Source organism: Neofelis nebulosa, chromosome 3 (assembly GCF_028018385.1).
Source record: "Neofelis nebulosa isolate mNeoNeb1 chromosome 3, mNeoNeb1.pri, whole genome shotgun sequence".
Classification (NCBI taxonomy): domain Eukaryota; kingdom Metazoa; phylum Chordata; class Mammalia; order Carnivora; family Felidae; genus Neofelis; species Neofelis nebulosa.
Window position 1 is genome coordinate 79743147 of NC_080784.1, and position 18579 is coordinate 79761725.

General features: G+C 37.2%; 1 long non-coding RNA gene across 1 annotated transcript; it reads right to left on the minus strand.

Moving 5' to 3' along the window:
* Positions 1-8098: 8098 nt before the first annotated feature.
* Positions 8099-18286, minus strand: LOC131506120 (uncharacterized). Its single transcript, XR_009258740.1, has 5 exons — positions 17966-18286; positions 17513-17896; positions 14782-14880; positions 9034-9224; positions 8099-8849 (listed from the first exon to the last, which is right to left on the minus strand). It is a non-coding gene; the product is annotated as an uncharacterized LOC131506120 (long non-coding RNA).
* Positions 18287-18579: the final 293 nt, after the last annotated feature.

Sequence of the window (18579 nt, forward strand, 5' to 3'; positions counted from 1 at the left end):
AACATCCAGAATGAGTCAGGAATGTGGTCCAGCAAGCTGGGGCACCTTGAAGTCAGGTAGCCAAACAAAGGTAATAAGCTATGTTCTTAGAATTCAGTGCAACATTCTTTCAGTGGACCTTGACCCAAATGATAGAAATGTAAAGCACCAGCATTTTCTGGATCCAAGATTGTCACAGCCTAGTGTGGTAGGTGACAAATTATGTTGCCTTTTCCTCTGCTTCCAAAATGGATGCTTCTGAATTTGAGTCTCCACACGTGTTTACCTAGTCTTCTTATTCGATACCTCGTTAGAGGAGTGACTCTTTCAGATAGTGTAGTGAGCTGAATCGTGCCCCCCAAAATATATGTCTACATCCTAACCTCCAGAACTTGTGAATATTACCTTACATGGCAAGAGATGTGATTAAGATTCTTGAAAAGCTTACCCTAGATAATTCTGGTAACCCCTAACAACAATCACGTGTATCCTTAGGGGAAAGAGACCGAAGGAGTTTGGGCACAGACATGCAGAGGAAAAGAGAAAGACAGAAAAGAGGGTGACATGAAAATGCAGGCAGGGATTGGAGTGATACAACCACAAGCCAAGAAAGCCAAACCAAAATAGTTATGATGTATCTTTAGATACTATAGTGGGTTGAATAGTGTCCCCCCAAATTCATATCTACCTGGAACCCTAGATTGTGGACTTATTTGAAAATAAGGTCTTTGCAGATATATTTCAGGTAGAAATTGAGATGAAACAGTATTGCAATAGGGTGGGCCCTAAATCCAGTGAGAATTATCTTTTTAAGAGACAAAAACAAATATACAGAGACAGAGAAAAGCATTATGTGAAGGGAGGCAGAGATTGGAGTGATGTAGCTCAGTCACATGCCAGGGAACACCTGGGGTCACCAGAAGCTGGAAGAAGCAAGGAAGGATTTCTCCCTAAAGCCTCTGAACAGAGTGTGGCCCTGCCCTACACCTTGGTTTCAGACTTCTGACCTCCAGAACTGTTAGAGAATAAATTTCTGTTGTAAGCCACCAAGTTGGTGGTAATTTGTTATAACAGTCACCGGAAACTAATGAAGATGGATAGTGGAGAATTATAGAGGCAAATACCATGCCATTGAATGCTCAGTCCCAAGTTTTATGTTCAAGAAATAAACTGCCCGTGCCTTCCATGCACTGAGAATAATCAAAAACCCCAGGCATTTGAACAGATTGTGTCCCAAATTCCCTTAGTTTCACAGTAAGTATGTTGATTCTAACCACCATCTTAAGTACTAGCTCTTCTCCATTTTACAGATGAAGAAACTGACACATAAAAGGAGTGAGTGATCGGCCCAAAGTCACACTGCTCCTACGTGATGGAGGCTGGATTCAAATATACAGTCTGTCTTTGGAAAACAGGTTCTGACCCATGAATAGGTAACTAATTACACTAAAAATGTCAGAAAACAATACTAGTGTCCAAGCAAAACAGAAAATTAATAAAGTATGCTAAAATGTTTATCTCTTGGGGCGCCTGGGTGGCGCAGTCGGTTAAGCATCCGACTTCAGCCAGGTCACGATCTCGCGATCTGTGATGTGAGTTCGAGCCCCGCGTCAGGCTCTGGGCTGATGGCTCGGAGCCTGGAGCCTGTCTTCGATTCTGTGTCTCCCTCTCTCTCTGCCCCTCCCCCGTTCGTGCTCTGTCTCTCTCTGTCCCAAAAATACATAAAAAACGTTGAAAAAAAATAAAAAAATAATAATAATAAAAAAAAAATAAAATAAAATGTTTATCTCTTTATTTTTATTGCACTTAAAGAAGAGAAACAATAAGAAAAAGAAGCTGGTATAAGAAGATACTAAGGGTGATTTTGACAGAAATTTTAGAGTACTACAGGAAATTTTGGTATGATCTCCTTTGAGTCATTTTTCTTTTTATTTTTAAAAACGCCATTTTTAAGCAAGATTGGGTGTGTCATTTTTCTGAAGTTATATCCTTAATAAATGGTGGTTTGTGGATACTTTGGCTGGAGTCGTCTTCACTAGTGCCGCTACAGGCTCCTGCGATTATTTTCTTACCTCCATCTTACTCAAATGCCAGCCTCTTCTACGTTACCTTTTTTTTCCCCCACCAAAACAGAAATCAGCAAGCCTCAGATCTTGAGAACATATTTTTAAAACTTTTTATTTTGGAAAAATCTCAAGCATATACTGAAGCAGAGGAATGGTATAATAGACTGAACATACCTGTCATTTAGCTTCAACAGTTATCAACAAATTAACATATAGCGAATCGTGTTTTATTCCTACCTAATGCCTGCTATTCTCCATTATTTTGAAGCAAATCATAAACATTCTATTATTTATTCTATATTTCACTGTTTGTTTCCAAAAGATGTGAACTCATTTGCATAATTATACCCATCAAATAATGATCATATTTAAAGATTAGTGATTATTTCATAGTAAAACCAAGCATCCAATCAACATTCTTATTTCCTCAATGTCCATGTATTAAATATTACATTTGGAGTGTAATTAAATTTTTACATTAACTAAAGTTAAATTGACATTATTGAGACTTTCTATCCAAGATAAAGGTGCATCTTTGCACTTATTCAAATATATTTTTCTATTATATTTCTCAGTTCTATACTGCCTTTTTGAAAATATGACTTCTATTTCTTGGCTGAGATTTTCTATTTGTTTTTCATTTGTTTCAAGAAAATGGGTAATTTATGTTGAGGCACTTTTATCATGCCTGCTTCAAGGTCCTTATGAGGTAATTCTAATACTCATCTCCATGTTGGCATTAGTTGATTATCATTTCTCATTCGAGTTGTGAATTCCTGGTTCTTGGTCTGATGGGAATGGGCGATTTTCAACTGCATGCTGGACATTTTGGCAATTATGTTAAGAGTCTCTGAGTTGTTTAAATTTTTAAATTTAAGATAGTCATCGTGGTCAGGTTTAGCAAGTAGATCTTGGTCTACTTTCATAGACTGTGGGTCCATGACAATTTAATTTTCAGACTTTGCAGTGCTATTGTTCTGCTTATTTATTTGTTGTTGTAAGGGTGTCGCTAGTCTTTGATGGTGCTGCTTGAGGAGACAGAAAAAGCTTTGAGTTCTGGGCCACCTGGTGCCACTAGGTAGGGGAAGAGTCTCTAGCCTGCAGAGTTAAAGAAGCTTCACATGTTGGTCTGCTAGTGATGATAGTATTCACCTAATGGTGCTGTCCATCTGTCTCTCGGGGAAGGGGAGTCTCAGGAATGTAGGAACAAAGTCTTCATGGACTGCATACTTGTTGTGGATCCTCCTTGTTGATAACCCCTGGCCTCCAGGTGTCTCTCAGTTGGGAGAATGGAATAACACTTCCCTTGCAGTAACTTTTTAAGCACTTACTGTATTTCTCCTACAGTAATGGGTGATATTGTTTCAATTGAAGCCCATTTCAAAGTCTACTTTTTCCAAAAAGAAAATCATCAGTTTCTCTGTTTGGGAGTCACCAAACTTTTTCTGTTAATAGTTTAATAGTAAATATTTTGGTTTTGCAAACCATAGGGTCTCTGTCACAATTACTCTACTCTGACATTTTAGCAAGCAGCCATATACAATACAGAAAAGAATGGGTGTGTTTCAATAAAACTTTAATTACAAAAACAGACAGCTGGCCAGATTTAGCCTCTAGTTCACAGAACCCTGTTCAAAGTTTTAAAATTTATTTATGTAAACTAATGCAGAATGGTTTCTTATTTCTATTTTAAATTTCTCCTATTATGACTATTTTCTCCTTGTCATTTTAGATTTTGTGTATTTGTTCTTTCTTCCTTTTGTTTCTAAGTTACACAATGCTTTGCCTGTTTTGTTGATTTTGTTGATTTTTTTCAAAGACCTAGTATTTAGTTTTATTTAATAATTCCATTTTTTTTTTGGTGTTTAATTCATCAGTTTTGTTTTTAATCTTCACTAATTTCTTTCTACTTTAGTGTGTGTGTGTGGGTGGGGGTGGGGTGTGTTTCTTTTTCTAAAATCCTGAGGTGCAAATTCATATGTTTGTTTACATTGCTATTTGGATAAATAATTAATTCTGTAAATTTTCCCCTGATAACTTCTTTTCTGTTTCCCACAGATTCAAATATATCATGTTTTTATGTTACAATTAAAAGAAATTTTATAACTTTATTTTTCATTTTCTTTTAGATCTATTAGGATTTTTTTTAAAAAATTCTAAATAAAAATCTTTCAGGTTTTGATTTAGTTATTAATTTTTAGTTTTCTTTCATTATGGTCTAAAACTATTAATTAATATTTTTTCTAGTCTTTTGAATTTATTGAGTTCTTTTTCTGTACTTTGATATAGTCAACTTCATAAATATTTCATATCCACTTGATGGAAAGTGCTTCCTCCATTATCAGGATTGATTTTCATATGTATCTCTTATCTAAGATCTACTTTGTTGAATATATTATATCTACCTTATTAAATATATCATACTTTTTTTGTAGCTTTACCAATACCTTGTCCACTTGATTTGACTTAGATGGTCAAAATTTTCTCTATTAATGTAATTTCTGCTTTATGAAAGTTGGTACTATGTTATTGAATAAATGTAGCTATTAGCACAATGAAGCCTTAATTTTGTATTTCTTAATGCATTTGGTCTTAATTCTACTTTCTCAGATTTATAGTATGTAGCATAGTGTTCAGTTATTATTATTATTATTTTAAGTAGGCACCATGCCCACCATGGAGCCAGATGCAGGGCTTGAACTCACGACCCTGAGATCAAGACCTGAACTAGATCAAGAGTCAGATGCTTAACCTACAGAGCCACCCAGGTGCTCCAGTGTTCAAGCATCATTTGTTAACTGGGGACACCTGGGTGGCTCAGTCGTTTGAGTGTCTGATGGTTGGTTTCAGCTGAGGTCATAATCTCAGGTTTAGTGGGTTCAGGTCCTGCATCAGGCTCCATGCCGACAGTGCAGAGCCTGCTTGGGATTTTCTCTCTCTCTCCCTCTCTCGCTCTGCCCCTCCCTGGCTTGTGCTCTCTCTCTCTCTCTCTCTCTCAAAAATAAATAAAAACAAAATAAATAAATAATGATTTGTTAACCGGTCTGAATTTTTTTTTTTACTTCAAATGGGTGTTTTAAACTTATTTACATTTTTTGACATGATCAACACATCAATATTTCGTGCCGTATATCGGTTTCATACATAAAGATATATGTATATAGACATAATATGTACACAAATGAGTTATACTAATACACTAAAAACTTACATTAATATCTTTTTATAGTACCTTTAAATTTGCTTTTGGCTATTGCTTATTGATTCGCCACTATGAACTATGTTGAAATTAGCCGGTAACCTTTCCTTTCTCCCTAATTTTTGCACAATATCCAAAATGAAGTTATATTCTTTTATTCCAGGTTAATACTGTTAAAGCAATCAGCAATCTTCTTTTTATAAATACTCTGCTTTCTCTTCTCCATTTGATTATTGTTCCATATCTACATTGCAAGAAAACACAGACACTGCATTATTGACTTCAAAACCTCTCTAATCTTTTGGTTGGCTAAAGCTCATTCTACAGTAAATTACTCAGGTAGAGCTCATGGAAATAATATTTTCTAAATCACTACATGTTCATAGGCATTTATTTACAGCTTTTATGTTGACAGTTGGTATGTCTACATAGAAAATGTGTCTTAAATTTTCTTTCTTCTGAGTATCTTAAAATGCTACTCTATTCCATATCTGGGATAAAGTGTTGCTGTAGAAAACTCTAATGATAATCTTATTTTCTTTCATTATGTATGGTTTTGTTCTTTACCTCAATGCACATGGGATTTGTTTAATCCAGTATTTCTACTAAACTATGCCTTGATGTTTACCTTTCTGTGTAGATTTTCCCAAGTATGTGGTATATATTTTAATAAGTTGCAAATAATCTTTTATTTCAAGAAATTAAAAAAACTTTTAGTGAGAGTATATTCTGTTCCCTTGGTTTGTTTTTCATATAATGACTCATATATAAATGTGTTGAACCTTCTTTATGAATCTCTATCACTTTCCTTCAAATTTCTTTTTAATCTTCTAATTTTTTTTTTTAATGAGAGAGAGAGCCTGAGCAGGGAGAGGGGCAGAGAGGGGAACAGAGGATTCAAAGCCGGCTTTGCACTGATAGCAGTGAGGCTGATGTGGGGCTCAAACTCATGAACCACAAGATCATGACCTGAGCCAAAGTCAGATGCTCAACTGACTGAGACCCCCAGACACCCCCTTTCTAATTTGTTTTTAATTTGTTCCTTCTTTCCATCTTCTACTTCTATTAAGGCATTATCAGTAGTGTTATTCATTTTCATATCCTTTGTACTCTATTCTTTTTTTTTTAATTTTTTTAATGTTTATTTATTTTTGAGAGAGACAGAGACAGAAACAGAGACAGAGTGCAAGTGGGGGAGGGACAGAGAGGGAGGGAGACACAGAATCCAAAGAAGGCTTCAGGCTCTGACCTGTCAGCATAGAGCCAGATGCGGGGCTCAAACTCATGAACCTGTGAGATCATGACCTGAGATGAAGTTGGAGGCTTAACCAACTGAGCCACCCAGGTGCTCCTGTACTCTGTTCTTTACTTATGAGATGATCGTTTATTTTTCTTTTCTGAGTCTGTCCCCCATTTTTCCCCAAATGTAGCTTTTCTCCAACTACTTTATTTATATTTTTAAAAATTATAATAGCTTCTATCATTTTCTTAATTTTTGTAGGTAATCTTAAGATACTAGTGTATTCATTTCTTGTCCCTGTTATGACAAATTACCACAAGCTTGATGTATTAAGACAATGTATATGTATTATTTTACAGTTCTGAGTGTCAGAATCCAAAATTGATCTCACTGGGTTAACTTACTTAACTCATTTAAGGTTCCAACAAGTCTGAGTTCCTTCTGGAGACTCTACGTGAGATTCTGTTTTCTTGCTCTTCCCAGCTTCTAGAGATTGCCTACATCCTTGGCCTATAGCTGCATCTATGCATCTTCAAAGCCAGTGATTTTGGACCAAGTTTTTCTCCTGCCACCATCTCTCTAATTCTCTGTTTTTAGCCTCCCTTATCTAAGGTCTCTTGATATCACATTGGGCCAACCAGAGTGATTCAGGCTAATCTCCCTATTTTGTTTAGTTTACTCCTGATTAGCAACCTGAGTCTATCTGCAACCTTCTTCTTTGCAATGCAATTCTTCTTTGCCATGCAACCTAACATATTCACAAGTTCAGGGGATTAAGATGAAAATATCTTTAGGGAGCCATTATTATGCCTATCACAATTAGCATACAATTTTCAAATGATTGAGGGCATGGCATTTTTGCACGTTTTCATTTTCTGTAGAAATCTTATTCTTTTTATTCTCTTGTCTTAGTCATTACACTATATTGGATACAACCATAATCCCTGTAAGTAAAGAAATTTTTCTGATAGTCTGGTATATTTCTCTTCTCTTCTCTTTCCTCACCTGTCTTTTTTTTTTTTTTTTTCCCTATTGCCTTTATCCTGTTTGTTGAATTCTACTCCTAGAAGTTTCTCCTCAGTATGGGGCTTGGTCTTAGAAGATAGCTTTGTTTTATTTCTTTACTTTTTGAAGTCTATCTATTTATTTTGAGAGAGAGCATGAGTGAGGGAGGGACAAAGAGAGAGGGAGAGAAAGAATCTCAAGCAGGCTCCACATTTAGCACAAGCCTGACACAGAACTCAGTCCCACAACCATGACATCAAAACCTGAGCCGATATCAAGAGTCAGACACTTAACTAACTGAGCCACACAGCCTCCCCTCTTTTATTTTTCTTTTTTCTTTTTTTTTTGAAGATAGTTTTTTAATACTTTTTAATGTTTATTTTTATTTATTTTTTTAAAATTTTTTAACGTTTTATTTATTTTTGAGAGAGACAGAGACAGAGTGTGAGCAGGGGAGGGGCAGAGAGAGAGGGAGTCACAGAATCTGAAGCAGGCTTCAGGCTCCAAGCTTTCAGCACAGAACCTTATGCGGGGCTCGAACTCATGAACCGTGAGATCATAACCTGAGCTGAAGTCAGACACTGAAACAACTGAGCCACCCAGGCAACCTTGGAAGATAGGTTTTGTTTTAATAATTTTGAGAGTTTATAGGCCCAGATGCCTCAAGCACCATTAGAATTTATGGTAGTATAATCCATTGTAGTCTTTTTTGAGTTGGATTCTACAGAAACCTGTCATATTCTTTCTGACTACTATTCTCAGATTAGCCCAGTGCTCACCATTCTCAGAACTAATAGATATCCAGTTGTCTTCCTTCTGCGTCTCCCCACACAGGTATGAATACCTTGTATTGTGAACTGTTGGTGGTTCGTCACCACTCACATTTGGAGGTACAGGAAAATATATTTTCATATGTTTTCTTATATGGGTGTTTGGTTTTATCATAGTCATTACTTTTTTTATTTTAATGGATAGTCAGACAGATTCAAGAAATGTGCCATCACCATCTTCCAGATTTCTCTTTAACTTAACCAGCAGAAGAAGTAGGTACAGGAGGCTCAGACTCCTTTTGAGTGGTAAGTGGGGACAAATAATGTTATTTGTTATTATAGATTTTCTATTTCTTTAACTCCATCTGTTTCATTTAAGGAAGGCACAGTAAGGTAGGAAGGCAAAACTAGGCAACTGTGGAGAGGCAAACAGTTCATTCAGGAGGGTTGCTTAAGTGAGAAAACCTTCTCTTTTTCCCACCACAGAAGTTCTTGGTCCAGGTCATAGCTTGGATGCATTCATCAATTTATTTGATAATTCTTCATTTATTCAGATATTTATAATGTAACTCTTATTTCCTGGGTTCACTCTGAAAGATACAAAGATAATGGAAACCTGAAGCTTATTTGCAAATGTCTTGAGTCTAGTACGGAAGATAAGATGAATTTACAAATAACTGTAATATAGATGCTATAAAGGTATGTCCTCATAGAGAGGGCTAATTAATCAGAAAAGTACCAAAATAAATAACAAACTGTTATTTTCCCCTCTACCTCATTTCCATCTGAATCTTCTCAACAGCTGAAGAATATGCTTTAGATAGACAGGCAAGCTTTGTTTTTCAAGTCCCTCAGAAGAGGGGAGGAGATGGTTTTGTTCATCTGAAGGGATGTTCATAAGAGAGATGTTGTGTCTCAAGGAGTGCTTGTTTAACAGCAATTACCACGTGATTAAGTCCAACATTCTGGCAAGAAAGGAAAACCAAAAATATTCATCATGAAGTTATTCAGTTTTAGAAAAGGGAACTATGGCAAAATTTGGGCTTTTCTTAGGGAAAAAATCCTGAAAGAAATAGTTCTGAAAGTAAATAACCATGAAGAAGTCTGGAGACTGTTTAAGAACAGCTTATTGGAAACTCAGGAAAAATGTTTGACTCAGCCCAAAAAGAGCAAGCATTTGAAAATAAACACTAAATGCCTAAATGGCAAAGGAAAGAAGGCGGTTTAAAAAAAGGAGGGGATAAGGGCAAGGAATCATTTTAGGGAGGAATAGAATTTTCCAGGAAGAAGAGTGGGAATTCTATAAATGTGACAAGTCAAATTTAAACAAATTTAAACAGGTCAAGAGCTACTTAATTACAAGGCACCTTGCAAGAGAATCCAAAATAAAACACTAAGGTCCTTAAACAAAGAAAGGAAAGTAGGTAAAGTATTAACAGAACTTCTTGAGATTCAAGATAAGGAGGCTGTATTCAAGCACATGAAGGCAAAGCATTTGCTGTAATGTTCATGAAAAAAGGAATTTTATGAAGATATAGCACTTTAAATTGCATTTTAAATGAAGAATCTGTATCAATTAGCTTTTGCTGCCTAACAAATGACTCCAAAACTTAGCTATTTAACACAACAATGATTGGACCATGATTCAGCAGATGGACAATTTGTGCTGGGATCAGCTGGGCAGTTCTGCTGGATTTATCTGTCTCTCACTCAAGTGGCTGCAGTCAGCTCTTGGCTCAGCTGGAGCTGGATGGTCAGGATGGCCTCACCTACCAGTGTGGCAATCCTGAACTTCTCCTCCCTGGTTCTCATCCATGTGGTTTCTGGTCAGGACTGCCACATCCTTGTTAAAGGATGACATGTGCAGCCACAGAGAATGAGTCTTAATGTATAACCATTCATGTGCCTGGGTTTTGTCTTCCTCATGTCCCATTGGCCAGAGCAAGTCACGTGGCTATGCTCAGATTCAAAGGAGCAAGAATAAAATTCCACCTCTTATTAGAAAGAATGGCAATGTTACATTACAAAGAGATGCGTATATAAGCATAGCAGGGATTATTGTGGCCATCTCTACAGACAATCCATCATAGTTTGCCCACTAGCCACAGAAGAAACTTTCCTCCCACATACAAAATACATTCTCTTTCTTCCCCAGAAGTCACTTCTCATTATGGTATTCATTTTGAATTACAAGATCTTCATCTAAATAAGGTCCAGAAACAGATGAGGATCTTTAGGCACAGTTCCTCAAATGTGACTCCTCTTTATTCAAAGACTTAGCACTAAAGTTATTTATATCATGCGCACACACACACACACACACACACACACACTATGTAATAGAAAGAATAGCTAACATCAATAGATACTTCCACTCAAATGGGAAGAAAGAAATACAGGTAGTCACACTGGTCGGTAGCTATTGTAAAATCTTTCCAAGTAAACATTAACAAGGGCCTCTACTCTTAGAGAAGGGCATGTTCCTTAATTGGAGCCCAATTTTAATCCCAGGAATGGTTCCCAAGTCCATTGTTCAGTGTAGCTCTAGAAGCCTGCGTCCTATCCATAGAAATTTGGGGCTCAGAGGCTTCTCTTGGTTTCCAACTGTTTCTTTTCTCTTTAGGATAATCTCTCACCAAGTTTTATAAGTTCCCCTATGTAGAGGAATGAAGTCCACTCCTTGTTCCAAAATCTACATCCACAATTTCTTTGGAATAGACACTTCTCTGTTTGGGCAGCATGTCAGGCTGATATAGGAAAGCACCCTTAAAATTACTGAAAGCTCTTTTGTCCAGCTGAAAGAGTCTGCTAAGCACCACCTTACCTCTTCCGGAGGATTTTTAAAGGATCTGATAGCCATATACTTGATTTACCCTTATCAAGGAACCATTTCTTATTTTGAGAATCTTTTGCCGTCTGGAGAGGTTGGATGTGAAAACAGCTTTATTTTCCAACCTAGAAATTTGGCTTCCCTCTACATCTCTAAATTCTGCTTGCCAAATCATTCTTTCTTTAGCTCCTCTTTTTCTCACAGTATCATATAAGGTACAGCGAGAAGAAGCCAATGGACGCTTTAACCATTTGGCCATAATATCATTTTAGGCATATCTACAAGGTTATTAGGTACATTTTTAATCCCATGACAGCTATGTCAACTCTTTCATGGCTACATAACATGGGTTATCTTTTTAGCTGGCTATTGCTGTTTCCTCACCACTTTCCTAGCCTCTAACAGCTCATTTGCCTTTTTTTCAGGCTTTGACAGCAGTTTCTGCATTACTTTTTCAGCCTTCATTTCCAATCTTATTCCAAAGTCATTGCTACATGTTTTGAGTTTTGTTACAGCATCCTACCACTTCTGGTACCAATTTTTGTATCAGTTCAATTTTACTGCATAATAAACTATTCCCGTAAGAAACTGCCTGGAAGAAAACAAGCATATTTTTTGTTGACCACAATTCTGTAGACGGACTGGGAGTTCTTCTGGTCTGAATCAACTCCCTGAGGATTGGAGAGCCTAGAGTGGCCTTGCTTGGATGACCAAGGCCAAGCTAACCTGGGACAAGTGGGCCTCTTTTCACATGGCTCAGCTCTCTAAGAAAGCTAATCCAGCTTGCCCACATGGCAACAGTTTTTCTAGGACGGGAAGGGAAGGCAAGCCCCAATGGGCAAACACATTTCAAGCCTTTGTTTGCATATATCTTATTGGCCAAAGCAAGTCACGTGCCAAGCCCATATGCAGGGAGTGGAGAAATAAATTCCACATCTTACTCTGAGACACAACCAACCCACACTGAAAAGGTATGTATTTATAAGAATGAGAACAATAACTGTGGCCCTCTTTGCAAACTTTTTACCACAAAAGCTAACAATTACAGACTTAACATCAGAAAATGCACACAAATGTGCTGGACTGACTGATAAACTAGACAGAGATAAATCATGTATCTTCAGAAAATCGTCAGGCATAGAGAAAGTGACCATAACATATAACTTGACAGAGATGGCCATAAGGCCTGAGATGTATAACCAGTGATCACACTTTCATTCTATGTGAAGATCACTAGAGAAGATTCTAGGGAGTGCAAAAGATGAGTATCAGTTAATGGAATCCTAAACTGGTAGAATCAAGTCCACATTTAGGGGCATATAGGATCACTGAAAAGCAGTATTTTATATGCCCCCACCATACAAACATTCCCTTAAATGTAGCCAAGACAAGCAGATCAAAAGCAATATCAAGGGTACCCTGAAGGGAAAAGAAGACAGTATTTCCCAAAATGCCAGCCTTAAACTTAAGGACTGAGATGTGGGAAGCTGGGATGAAGGTGGGAGCAGGGGGGTGGCAGTTAAAGGAAGTTGAAGTGCTATCTCTCCTGACACCCCTAACACATCAGAATTATATCTGCTGAAATGTAACCATAAGAGTGTCTCAGGTAATTTTAACCCCCATTTGGGATAACATTCTTCCTTCTTCTCTTCTAGTTATTTCCCAGGAGTTTTAGGAATTTGTTCTCTGTTGAATTATGGATCTTCCCAGAGCACAAAGTCTGGAGTGATGACCCCAATTGCTATAAACCAGAAACAGCTCTGAGATGGAGCCATAATAAAAAGGTAGAATGTCTAAAAATAACCTAGTAGGGGAAAGGCACCATTTGTAACCAATCTAAAAAATGCTCTGAGAATACATATAACTATTTCTTTCTTTTGTATCATAGCTACATGAAAAGACTAGAAAGAAAGACATTAAAATTATAACATTGGTTATCTTTGTTGTTTGAACTCTATGATATTTCAATTTTTCTTTAGTTTTGATGTTTTATATTATAAATATTTCTTTATAAAATAAAGGCAGATTATACATTAGAAAGGACAATAATTAAAAATATGAACTGATTCAATATTAAGTCATATTTGCTTCAAATACTTTGTTATAAAAGCAGAGTATAAAATATACATCCTGAGATTATTCTTTCTAAGATTAAAATAAATGTCACTCTGGGGCACCTGGGTGGCTCAGTCGGTTAAGCATCTGACTTTGGCTCAGGTCATGGTCTCATGGCTTGTGAGTTTAAGCCCTGTGTCAGGCTCTGTGCTAACAGTTCAGAGCCTGGAGCCTGCTTTGGATTTTGTGTCTCCTCCTCTCTCTGCCCCTCCCATGCTCATGCCCTGTCTCTCAATAATAAATAAATGTTAAAAATTAAAAATAAATAAATAAAAATTTTAAAAAGTCACTCTTATGAGTGGATAAATATATAGCCTCTCACCCAAAAATTTACTCTAGGAAACAAATTTTGTTTAGGATTTTAATAAATGATTAGGAATATAAGGGAGACATTTTCCAACTGTGTAGATGATTCTGGATGGTTTACTAAATAGAAATCAAATGGCAAATGATGGGAAGAATTTGCAGATTGATTACACAATAATATGACATAGACACACAAATGACCAATGAGTTTCAGGGTAGACAAAATAAAAGAAATGTTGAGGTGGCATTTACAGAGCTTGAAAGTTTGCACCCCTTGAAGAGATTACAATATAGATAAGGCATGGGACACTGATTAAGTCAGGGAGATACTTGTTCTTACTATATAAATTCATTAACAGATTGAATGAAGATATATTTACGGGAAACAGACATGAGTCTAAACTCATTTAGCATTCCCTAGAAAGGTTTTGTTTTGGCTTTGAACAAAATCTTAACATAAAGCCAAAATTAACACCTTTCCTACTTACCATATTCCCTGTTAAACTGATGTTTTCCAAAAGATGGGGGATGGGGTAGGGAATAAATAGGCTAACTACACTCCATATCTCTTACTTAACATATTATTATTACCCTCCTCTCCACAACTGTGTTAACATCTATTATAGTGTAACGCAACTGTTAAACATTTAGACAGTGAGACCATCTGGCATAGCCTATATGAGAATTTCTACATTGCCAAACATATTAGAAACCATTTGAACCACATATGTAGGAAAAAAAGGGGTGGGGAAGGATATTTATTCAATCACATAAACTATTCCAAAATATAAAAAACAGTGTCAAATAATGTATCAATATCTGAAAATATCTACTCTACCAAAGTTCGATACTTCTGTAATCATTTTTCCTGTTTTTTTTTTATTTATTTATTTTTTTTATTTATTTATTTTTTTTAATGTTTTTTATTTATTTTTGGGACAGACAGAGACAGAGCATGAACGGGGGAGGGGCAGAGAGAGAGGGAGACACAGAATCGGAAACAGGCTCCGAGCCATCAGCCCAGAGCCCGACGCGGGGCTCGAACTCACGGACCGCGAGATCGTGACCTGGCTGAAGTCGGACGCTTAACCGACTGCGCCACCCAGGCGCCCCTCCTGTTTTTTAATTGCTATAGCCCCAGCCCCTGAAAAATAGATGGTGTATCTATTAGCCACTTAGTAAACATTTGTAAGTGAATTAGTGAATAAATGAAAAATATTTTTGTATGTGAGAAACTTCTTTTTTGAGAAGAGGCAGCTCCAGGGACTCACAGTGCTTAGAGTGGAGTCTCTCCATAGTAACATCTTATCTTTGTCTTTGGGTCCATCCAAATTCTACTGTTCTTCCAAACTCATGTCGTGATCTTTATGCTATGTGAAATATGTTAGAGAAAGACAAATACCATATTATTTCACTTCTTTGTGCAATCTAAAAAACAAAGCAAATGAATAAACAAACAAAAAGCAGAGTCACACCTATAAATACAGAGAACAATCTGATGGTTGCCCAAGGGAAGGGGGGGCGGGTAGAGGATGGGCAAAATGGGTGAAAGGGAGTGGGAGATACAAACTTCCAGTTATGGAATGAGTAAGCCTGAAAATAAAAGATACGGCATTGGGAATGTAATTAATGATATTGTAATAGAGTTCTCTGGTGAGCACAGCATAACATATAGAGAAGTTGATTCACTAGAGAAGTTGTACACCTAAAACTAATGTCATATTCTGTGTCAATTATACTCAAATTAAAAAAATAAAAATGAATAAAAAAACTCATGTTGTAATCTAAATCTTTTAAGATTTCTCTATCAGTCCAGATTTCACTAGTCTTCTAACTAGACTTTATCAGTCCACCATATATACATATAACTTTGTTTAACTCTTTCTCAGTGTTTACTATTGATACACATTTTCTGAATGGACTATAACCTTTTCATGCTGTGTCTTCTTCCTAATTTATTAATACAGAAATTAATAAGGCATGGTCCCTGCCCTTAAGAAGATCCACGTAAAATAAACGAGTTCAGCATGTCAAGCATTATATATGCTTTGGTAGACATTTGGGTTGGTTCTCTTAATCACAATTCTACCCTCCTTCTAGTTTAAGGGATTCAAAATCTAATTTCTAAATTTCCCATATGCACTTGAGGCTAAGTTTTAAAATCTGAGCAAGGACTTGAAGGACAGCTCAAAATAAATGTGGGGTAGCAACCCTCTTCCTGCCTGTATTGATACTGGCAAGCAAGGTCATACAGGTGTGTTGGTGGTGACTGGACTCCATGCCCCAGAGGCTAGTCACCAGCTAATGACCATGAGGGAAAGTGTGGGAGCAGCAGAAATTTCTGATCTCTGGGTAGCTGCTATGACAGTGTGACCTTCAAATCAATAGTCCAGAGTGACTTTTTAATTTCAGTTCCTTCTAACCTTTGGGGATCCAATTCCCTGAATTAAACACAGCTTGAAATCAATGGTATTATCCACCTTGCTCTGAACTGTGATTAATCCACATGGTATGGTATGAATATAAAGAATAGAGCAGAGGGGCTCCTGGGTGGCTCAGTAGGTTAAGCGTCTGACTTCAGCTCAGGTCATGATCTCGCGGTCTGTGAATTCAAGCCCCACATCGGGCTCTGCGCTGACAGCTCAGAGCCTGGAGCCTGCTTCGGATTCTGTGTCTCATTCTCTCTCTGCCCCTCCCCCACTTGTGCTCTGTCTCTCTCTGTCTCTCAAAGATAAATAAATGTGAAAAAATTAAAAAAAGAGAGAATAGAGCAGAGACACTAGAAAAGAGCGGTAATAATGGAAAGATAATTGTTCAGCTGAGCCAAGCAGATGAAGGGTGGAAGAACGTAGTGTAAACATGAGAGCACAGTAGTAACTCAGAGTTAAAGACCAGAAAGAAACAGAGATAGAAACAACAGAATGTTTCTATCAGGAAAGTTACAGAAAATCTACCCCAGCCCCATTAGTTAAAAAATAAATAAAATAAAAAACACTCAAAGAGGGAAAGGAACTTTATCTGAAAAATAGGAAGTGTGAGTCTAATGGGCACCAGGAGAAAGAGACCTTCTGATGTCCAATCCATTGCTTATTCAACTTACAAGATCCTGTAATTTTTATTACATGAAACTGTTGAGAAGTATGTTGGTATTTCACTTCTTATCTAAAAAAGCATCACAAATCTCAATATAATATTATGGTTGTATTTCTCTTGTTAGTTTTATTTTTTTTAATTCTTTAAAATGTTTATTTATTTATTTTGAGAGGAGGTGTTGGGGAGGGGCAGAGAGAGGAAAGAGAATCCCAAGCAGGCTCTGCACTGTCAGTACAGAGCCCAACATGTGATCTCACGAACTGTGAGATCATGATCTGAGTCGAAACCAAGACTTGGATGGTTAACCAACTGAGCCCCCCAGGTGCTCCTCCATTGTTAGTTTTAAAGGATTAACACAATAGTTACAACTGAGCAGAAAGTATCTTCAAAAGTGTATTGAAATGGGTAGCCTCAATAATAATGAGTGAGAATCAAATTCTTCTAACCACTTAGGATACATCTTTGTATTGCCTGTTTTTAAAAAAACATTTCTTGGGACACCTGGGTGGCTCAGTTGGTTGAGTGTCCAACTTCAGCTCGGGTCATGATCTTGCGGTTCATGAGTTCGAGCCCCACGTCAGGCTGTGTGCTGACAGCTTGGAGCCTAGAGCCTGCTTTGGATTCTGCGTCTCCCTGTCTCTCTGCTCCTCCCTGCTTACACTATCTCTGTCTCTCAATAATAAATAAACATCAAAAAAATTAAAAAAGAAGAAATAAAAACCATTTCTTGATTACCTCTATTTCTCAGCAAATATACTTCCCTCTATAAACACACCAGACAGAACCAGCAATGCTCCTAATCAAACAACACAAGTCCATGAAGGCAGCATTTACATATGCATTTAGTCTGTAAAATTCCTTCAAAGATATTCACTTATGAATCAACCACATCTTTTTAGGGAAACATACCACAGCTTACTGTTCTCTGTGACACTCCTGAGTCCATGAAAATATAGATTTATTTGAAAATGGTCCTCCTCCTACTTTGAGTATGCGATTTTAACTGTCATCATTAGAAGAGTCAACAGTTTCTTTCTTGGAAAACATTTAACTTACTGAAAAACAATGAAATCTTACAGTTATGTGTCTTATTTCTGGAAGAGATGGCAAAATTTTCCTGATCTGAGACTCTGGTTTGAAGTAGTTTAAGTGTTATTACCTTCATTTTACTGAGGTAAGTAACGCCTCTGAGATCACTTTCTCTTATAAAGTCATAAAGTTAGTCACAGGCAGGAACAATGTCTGCTCTTGCATTTCTCTGTCTTTTTGATTTCAAACACAGAGGAATTCACTCTGTGATACAGAGGGATACAGGAGTACTGATGCATAGGGGCACTTGTACCCCAATGTTTATAGCAGCACTCTCAACAATAGCTTCATCCATATCCCAGCCATCCTTAACTACAGTAAAAAGTATACTCAGAGCTGTGTCCAGTATGAGTTACCGAGTATAGGCCCCAAGTACATGCAGACCTGCAATCTCCAGTCTCCCTAACCTTTACCACGACTATACAATTCGTATGGATGGGCCCCTGCCTTTCTTTACTTGTATCTTTTGATGTGATTGAAGCCTTGCATGATCCTCAGTCTGCCCTTGAAGGTTGAGGGAAAGTGCTGACACCCTTGTTATTCCAATATCCTAGGGACTACAATTTGCCTCCTGGATTCCCAGTTCAGGTTGGGATGTTGTTCCGAACACATGGAATCATCTAGAATTATGATGTCACTCACCAGATCAGAATGTAATGGGTGTCTACACAGCATTCTTTCTTTATTTTAATGCTTATTTATTTTTGAGAGAGACAGAGAGAGAAAGAGAGTATGAGGGGGAGGAGCAGAGAGAGAAGGTGACACAGAATCTGATGCAGGCCCCAGGCTTTGAGCTGTCAGCCCAAAGCCCAATGCGGGGTTCAAACTCATAAACTGCAAGATCATGACCTGAGCAGAAGTCGGATGCTTAACTGACTGAGCCACTC